The sequence below is a fragment of the Pezoporus occidentalis genome, unplaced genomic scaffold, assembly GCF_034315485.1.
Source record: "Pezoporus occidentalis ecotype Australia unplaced genomic scaffold, CSIRO_AGI_Poc_V1 ctg151, whole genome shotgun sequence".
In the NCBI taxonomy this organism is placed as follows: Eukaryota; Metazoa; Chordata; class Aves; order Psittaciformes; family Psittacidae; genus Pezoporus; species Pezoporus occidentalis.
In genome coordinates this window covers 2,356,483-2,365,660 of record NW_026913328.1, presented here as the reverse complement: position 1 = coordinate 2,365,660, position 9,178 = coordinate 2,356,483, and positions in this window count along the sequence as shown.

The window sequence follows — 9,178 nt, the reverse complement described above, 5'->3', positions numbered from 1 at the left end:
TGCTGGAAGTACAACCCAGAACACTTCCCCCTTTTCACAGTTGAATGCCCTGCTAAAATTAAAAGCTGCTTGCTCTCTTTTATTTTTCCTTCTAAAAAAAAGCAGTGAAGTTAGTCTTGCTTTATTCGTTGTTTGCATTATTTGTTATGACATGGTGTTATCAAGATAGGAGATGAATATTAATTCCAGCAAATCTGATGACTCACTCATTGTGGTGGTTATGGCTTTCAAACTTCCTGACATCTGGAAATGAACATTGCTCAGGAACTTAAGTGCTTCCTCACCTAGCTTTGGGTTTCTGATGGTGCCTATAGAGATTTCCCATTTATCACAGCTGCCCAAACTGCACAGTGCATACCTGTACATATCTAAAGATGTTCCAGGCATGAAAAAAATTAAAAAAAAAAAAAAAAATTTTTTTTTTTTTGCTTATAAAACCACAGATCAAAAGAGGTTTTAAGCATCCAAAATCCAAGATTTGGCTGTTGAAATCTTAGATGAAAACTGCATCCTGAAACAAAGGATCAAGGTCTGTCCCATTACCTGAGCTGCAGCTGCAAGACTCTCGTTGCAGCTGGACACAGGAAGGACTTCTGTGTATGCCTCAAGCTCCTTGGACCTATTTCTAAACAATGTGCTTTTGATCTCCCAGATCTCACAAAGTTTTTACTTAATGTACTAACCCTCCACTTTCCTTGCTGCTGGGACTTTCCTCATGACTGTCCTGGAGTCTGGCAGTCTCTCCCTAGTCAGCTTGTGCATGAATTATTACAACCTTCCTACTGCAGGCATCAACAAAACACCCTGTCTTATTAAAAACATGATTTTCAAACTTATTATTTATGTATAAAGTTGCCAGCTAATATGGTTTTTTTTAGTCAGGGTGTTTGTTATATTTCATACACTCCATGTTCAGTTTCTCTATCAGCCAGGGACCACCACTCTTTTGGAAGGATAGACCCTTTGTAAGAAAGAAATTAAACTGGCAAGCAAAAGTACTTATTCCAAAACATTTTTCAGTTTTTGATCAGCTACAGGTTTAAGTTTGTATATCCATAAATCATTGAGCCAGACTAGAATATTGTATATCACTCTGGATCAGAAAATAACTCTTTTTTTTTTTTTTTTAGTTTTCCTGTAAGGAAAACAATCCCTTTCTATTATTGGTCTAAATTTGTGACTTAGTTTTATGTAAAATTAAGTTGGATGCATTTTTCTAAATTTCTAATTGTTTCTTCACCTTTAACTACTATAATTAGAGCTGTATTACAGATCAGGGAGAAAAAAAGCTTAAGCACCCATACATTAAAAATACAAAAAACCCTCTTCAAAACACTTCTCAAATATGTAGAGCACCAGTTACATAAAAGTAATATGTATAAAAGTTTTATATATTCTAACAGTGGCTGAGCCATATATATATAATTCACTTTAAGCTGAACCATTCGAGTTTTTCACTGTGAGTCTGACAGTGGGTGAGCAACTGTGAATGTGTATATAACATAAAAATAACCAGTAAATCAGCTGTATTTACCAAGTAAGGGTTAAGGTGTTTCATTATCTGCCTCCGTGCATCTATGCTTATGGGCTAAGTATTGGAGTTGTCTTCCTTATCTGTATCACAGTTATAGCCTGCAAGAACAATGCACTAAGGTGTAACCTATCCTGCAAAGGGGAACCCACTAGGAGCAGTCTAGTGGTCTCTCCTTGTAAGACTGTCTCCAGTTGTTGCTAGAAAAGACAAAGAGAGAGATGCATTAAACCGGAACAGGATGTTATAAGGCTGATGCTCATGGCTGATGCTCAGTTCTCCTTGAAACTCAGGAAGTTAGATACAAAATTTACTTATATTCTCTTGAAGATGCTGATACAGTTCCAATATGCTAAAAGTTGCGAGGTATCATAATGGAAAATCAGTTAAAAAAAAACAACACATTTTATTGTCATAAGATCACAGTGTAACTCATAAAAAATTAATAACTTTTAAACATGAGTATCTGAAACACATAAAGAATCTGAAAGAACTTCTTTATTGGTATTTCATAGCTATTCATTCAATGGGTAATTAGCTTAACATCTCAGAGCAAGCCAAGTCTCTTGAGAACAAGATTTGGTTTTGCTGATCCTAAAACGCCTATGCCATTAGGATATAAAATCTGAAGTGGAAAAATAAAGCAACTAATGATGAGACTGAGTTCACAGTAGTTTGCATGTAAAACACATCCTAGCATTTTATATATAAGACAAGACATAGATATAAACAAGTTACAGAAAAGAAAGGAGAAATGCATATTTGAAAAATAAGGGTAGTAATATTTTATAAATATGAAGTATAGGTAGGCTACTGCAGGCTGGACAGTCACTGTCAATAACTAGCAATGTTGTTATTTATTTTTCATTCTCAGTTGTGCTTTTAAATATTCAGGTCATTAGCCTTACTAGCCCTATCACTGTTAAAAGTTTTGCTAATCTGAAGAACAATAAAGTTTCAAGATTTTCTAGGATTAGATTGGTTGAGAAACAGATTATTTGCAGCACCCTATTAAAAAATTCCTTCCCCCTTGTCTTTGTATTTTTTTTTTCTAATAAATGGCTCACAAATATTGTCTATATTTGATGACAGTCATAAGGCCTATATAGTTTTCTAAAGGGGATATATCTGAAACTTTATTTTAACCCTTATATTTTAATTAGGTTTGTTTAGAGACTGCCTCATGAAGACCTGTGTAACTTATAAGGCCTGTATTCTAGGAAAATGAATACAAGTATGTGAATAATTTGATCACTGAATAAGAAGAAAGTAATCAGACCTTCCAAGATCAGGCCATAAATTTGCACAATTAAGAATTTGTCAGTGTCTCAAAACTCATATCATTCTATAGTCTAATACAAAAGGCACTTTTCCAGTTTTGCCTATAGTGCAGGCTGAAATTCATATATTGGAACAAAAAGGCATTAAATCAGAATATTTATTTGGAAAGCACCTTATCACTAGAAAAGACTGCCATAAATCTGAAGCAAGTTTTCTCTGAAGAAAAATTAAAAGGAAAACAAAAATCTATAGAGAATTTGGGACCTCATATGAAATAGGAAATGCATGTTTTTTCACAGACTGAAAATGGATTTTATCTTCTATGGAAAATAAGCAGCTGTCCTTGTCCTTCAGCTTCTCCACCCCTTGCATAGCGCAAGACTTCTTAGTCTGGTTCTAGCACTTAGGGATTCCCAAATTCTCTAGAATTCCCTCTGTTTCTTCGTGCTTTCCTATTCCTCCCATTCAGGAAACTGGTGTGAAAGAAGAGAGGACATACATATAACAGGCTTTAACTAATGAAAATAATTATATAAAGTATTAACATTTGCACTCATTTGTCATTAGTTCCAAACTGAGTTAAGCAAAGTTGTAGCCTAATTAAACCATATTAATTTTATCTATTTCTCTCCAAGTGTCCCGGACAGTTGTACCTTACAAAATAGATATCAGAGATGCCTAAGTATTAAACTCTCACTAGGGAGGTACTATTAAGAACACATCTTTTTGTATGCCATATAAAAAATAGCAAAACGCAGTTTTAGAGCCCTTTTGTAGCAAAGTACAAATAAGATACTACAGAACAAAAAGGTAAAACAGCATAAAAATGTGTTGCCTGTTCATTGCTCGCATGAGATATTTCTCCAATGACAGAAGCAAGGGAGTCCCACATGCAATGCTATTATTTCTGTTATCACCTTTTACCGAGATATCGTAAGTCCCAGAATATTTCTTGTTTTCCTTATCATCCCACTGTAGTGGTCACATGTCTATATAAGAATCCCAAATTTCAGTCTAAAAAAGAAATGCTCTTGCACTCATTTTGGGGTTAGAATTGATTCATGACTGTTCAAGGCTGGGGTTGCTAGTTACAGTTTCTAACCTACTTTAATGTCATTATCTAATAGCAATACGGGATTTTGATAGCAAAAGCAGCAACTAAAAAGTCTAACTAGCTCATCCTAAAGAAATTGAGTAGAAAAATCTATATTTCAAGCACTTACCATGGCTGCTGTTTCAAAAAACTGCATCTAGCACCTTACTTCATCCCCAAACATGTCATTTTGGCTCATTCATCAAAAGCACTTACTTCAGTCTCAGCCAGCTGCAAAACCATTTGAGGTTATCTTGCCAGAGAAGGAGTCTTCATATCCTGCTCGACTTGAAAAGCACCTTTGCTCTTTACATACCGGAAGGTAAATACACTATAAAAATGCCAAGGCCTACCATAGTTCAGATATTTGACAACCTCATGAAGAAAAGGCACACAGAGAACCTGAGTAGATGCTGCTCATGAACTTTTCAAAGAATGCAAGAACATAATTCTTGCCTCTCTGAGGTGAGCAAGTCATCAGCTCACTCCTAATTCATTCTCGTCGTAACAAGCTTATTAAGAAAACCACTACAGAGAAGAGTGTGATTTAAAAAGAGATCAACGGCAATCCCACTCCCCAGCTGTGCTGTGAATCTTCTCAGGAGACAAGAGCTATGCATGGCCTTCCTTATGGTGCAGTGTAGCATTTAATATTAAAAGTAAGTGGCAGCAACAATGTAATTAAGAATTCCTTTCATTTCTTTTCCTTTGCTAAGCAAAAGATGAATCGATCTGAACAGTGTTCATAAGAATAAAGCAAATACCTAATCGGGCTCCAGTGGTAGCACCTTTATACTAAATCTTATTTCCATGTTGAGATCCCCCTGCTCATGAAGATAGGGGGTCCTACCAGAAATGATAACAGATGCCTGCATTTATCAGCAATAGCAGATGCCTCTTTATTAAAGACAGCATCAGAATGAACTCCCTGAGTTTGAATTTCATAAAGTTTGTTAAGGAAATATTTTTGAAAACAGAGAAAGAAACTATGTTTTAATGATGTTCACATGTTTCCTTAAAGAGTGAAAGCTGATATGTTCAGGCGTTGAAAGCATTACATGTTAATTTCATTAAAGAGGGGGAGGGTATTTAGGAAAAGCACAAAAGTAAATGCTGTTGACCTCCTGGCAAGAGGCTGAAATGGAACCTGCTCTGGGAAGCAAAGACTTTTTGCCTCTGTAGCAACTAGGTAGGTGATGGCCATCTTGGAAAATTTATGGCTATCATTTTATTTATAGCAGATGTCCCCTAAAAGCAAACAGTTTTATTTTATGCTACACAAGCCTTATGAATAATTAAAAATGTAACCTGGAGGTTCAGTAATGCTGCAAACATCAACAGTATTTTCTAAAATGGATTATGAATGAAAAGAGAAAAAAATGTCCTGATACTGATCTAAGGCTTGAAGATAAAAGGTTAATCAAAACAAGACTTTTGCCAATGCTTTCTACAAACTTGTTGTTTTAAGGGGAAAAGGTAAAAGTTGAAACTTTGTATGGAGTCCACTAAGTGAATTAACATTTACTCAAACCGAGTCTTGCAGTTCTATTAAAGATGATTAGATGCCAAAATAAGCCTTAAGTAGTATGAGTAGTTATGGTCAGAGACCTATAACCCAAGAGTTTATTTTGGTTATCTATCTTTTTTTTTTTTCTTTTTTTAAGCAGGAAGACAGTCCTACTTCTCTTGCTCTACATTAGTAAAACAAGTTCAAATCATCAATCCCATTTTCTTAGTGGAACCCATATGACAGACCTCTTACTCATTTAAGCTATAGTGAGTTTTTTTCTAAGAAGGTACTGCTGAACTACATCTTGCAGAACATCAGCTTGAATCAACTAAAAGAACAAAAACCGATTAAACCAAACATTGTAGTCCCACAGAAGTTTTACCGATGAGAGGCTGATTAAAGGGGAAATTGCCACTTTTCTACACCAAAATTTTAATTTCCCAAGTTAAAATCTTTCCAGTTTCAAATTTAAAATTTGACTGTTCAAGAACTTGGACATGAATAAAACTACTGTTGATGGGGTGTTTGTTTCCCTATTTTTTTCTCATAATTCGCAAAGGTTCAAGGTGAAAATAAATGAACTTTCTGAAAATGAAATACAAATGGACAGAAACAATACATCTGTGAATTCACTGCTCATTATGCATGGTTTCTAAGAATGTGCATTTCAAAAAGAAAGTCATTAAAGTAATTCTGCTGTTCTATTTTGCAGGTCTTTGTGACAGTTTAAGCAATAAAATGGTTTAATCACTCTGGATTGCAAAACCAGAAACCCCCGACAAGGGCAGGAGATTGACAGAATTTGTAATAATATATTTTTACTTATGTCACATATTTGTAATTTCAAGGACATGATTCACAATGACCCTATTGCAATGCTGTTTAGGCACTGTTCTAGACTGATTTGCATTAATATCTACAGAAGAGTTTTCTTCTCTAAGTATTGCTTCAGAAGATATGCTTGTCATTAAAATTCTGGTCACAGATGTGGGTTAAAATATCTCTAACCTTTACAAATGTATTATGTGGCACTACAGACATAGCTTTTATTGCAGATAAAATCTATAACAAATTCTGTGTGTGACAGGAGAGGAACATGATTTTATATTAAACTCAGATGATAGAGATGCATCCCTTGCTTGTACTTTTAAAATGCTTTGGATACAGTAACAATGAGTTAGGTTTTCTACTCCACTGCAGTTAGAAAGCCATTAAATTTATTCATTTTGTTTTAGCTTTAGTATTTTCTTTTTTTTTTTTCTTAAACTGACTTTCAGAAGAGGACATAGAGGAGTGGAAAGATTTCAACTCATTTCCAGTCTTGGTTGAATCCATCAGAAGTAATCAAGAAATCTGTTTATCAAGCGGACTAATTAACATCTATCCTCAGAATTTTTTTTATAACCTATATTAAACACAGACCATGACCTTTTGCTTCTGTTTCCTAACTTCCATTGGTATTCTCATGCCTAAAAAGGTCTCACTTTAATGTATTTATTTTCCAAGTACTTTTTGCACTTTTTCTCTCTGTATGAACAGCATCCTGAACATCAGTTCAACTTGTTCATACATGCAGTAGGAAAGTAGTACTTTCCCCGCCCATTATAGTAACAGTCCTTGTTTATAGTCACAGTATTGTCATCCTGGATATATTTACACAAGAAAGTTGCATCAGTTTACAAACTGAAGTCATGCATTTAAGCTAGATTAACAGATAATATTCCCTGACTTTTTCTTTTTTTCTGAAAGAAGAGTAGTACTTTTTTTGCTTATATCAGCTGGGGCTGATTCCACCAAAGTTGCAAAATACCAGTTTTCATTGGTAAGGAGTTATACTGACATAGCTATCACCAAAAATCTTGCAGCCAGATCACCGTAAATCAGTCATTAAGAATGGAGAGGCTGTCATTGTGCAGCTGGAGGAGAGGGTTTGCTGTGGATCAAGGCATTGTAAGGTTATCGCTCTTGCTGGAATCTTAACTGGGTTGCAGTGTCAAACACTCTAGGATAAGCCTGTCCTGATGCTCACAATGTAATATAGTCTTCCATTTCACAACATAGTAGACATCTGTGTGAGAACTTGTGACCATATTAATGTGGTTAGACTAATACAAAAGCTTACTACTTTTATTTTTTTTTCTTTTTTAAAGAAAAGAGAGTCACGCCAAGTGATTGTTGCAGTTTTAGCTGTGGGCTCACAAAATATATTTGACTCTCAAGTTTACTGGTGGAGAGAGGTGTATCTGTGTTAGTGGATGACCTTTAACTACAATGTGTTTTCTTTGGGAAAAGGAATTGGAAAATGGGGGGAATTTATAAAATAAAATTAAATTAAATTTATTAAATTAACTAATAGTGTTTATGACACCATTAGTTTCTATCACAGGAATCAGGGTACAACATCAGAAAAGATTACAGAAAATCCCATTCAAGTCACAAGGATGTGGTTGGGGAAAGGGGGGATGGTTCTGATGTGAAAGTCAGTGCTGGGACTCCTCAGATCACTCCAAATACGTACGTCCACATACCTATTTGGACTCAAATCGGTCCAAATAGGTGTGGGTAGACTGGAGAAATGCTTGTAAGCGGCAAGGAGGATTTCATTCAAATGCTGCCAGATCTCTGGATCTTTGATCCTCATGCAGGTTTCTCTCCTCATACAGTCCCTAACATCTTAGACATCCAGGAGCAGTCTAGTTGTGGGGTAATTCATTGAACATTCAGGGAGGAATAAGCTCTTTTGACATAATTGTCTCCCTTGGAGAAGCAGTCTGTATTGACAGTAATGAAGATGATAGAGTGAAAATGGCACAAAGCATTGTTATTTAGCAATATTTAATGATGGAAGGGTGTTGGAAAGAGAACCAAACAAAAAGCAATGAAAAGGTGGCATGGGAAGTTGCAGAATTACTGAATTTTGGATGGGATAAGGGGTTTGGCTGATTAAGATGATACACACTTGATTTTGAAGGCTTCCAGTGTTTTTTTTCATACAGAAAGGAGACATTTTGAAATTAAATTCTCGGACTGTGGTGTATCTAAAATACATGTTGTTCAGCACTGAAGTGTTGAGCATGTGCTTCTCACCACTACCATCATCAGACAGGGGCTGTTCAGAGCTAGAAGTGTAATCTTCAGTGCACTAGCTGTACACTCAGAATACAAGCCATAAAAACAAAAAAAAACAGTCAGTGTCTTTAACAGCTATGCTTTTCTTATTTAACCCTTTCTTCAGTGCAGCAAGAATTTGTCTCAGTAATTGGAGACAGATATTTGAGTGTAAGTGCTGGAATATGGACCACCACTGAGTTGCCATCTGCACCTCTACACTCCCTACAAGGTTGCTGTATGCTGGCACACCACTGAGAGCTAAGGAATAGGTCATGATAACAGATGCTTTGGGCCCCATAAATGGGTAGTCAATTCTTTCCAGTGCCCTTTCACAGCTAATGTTGACTTGTAATGTCTTAAGTCAACTTCTGTTCATAGAGAATCCTACATAAGTATGTACATATTTTGACATTCTGCTTTAGAATAGCAGAATATATATATACTTAGTGACTTTCTTTGTCTGGAAAACAGTGAACTAAAATAGAGAACTCTCAAATAATTTCAGGGTTTCGAATTGTTTAATTGATGAGTTTTCAACCCCTCTGAATTCAGACCAATAAGGATATAGAGAGCTGTAAAACAAAATCTTTGTAAAATAAAGTACTTAACCAGTGATTACAATGAAATGTTTCTTTTCAGAATTTCAAGAATG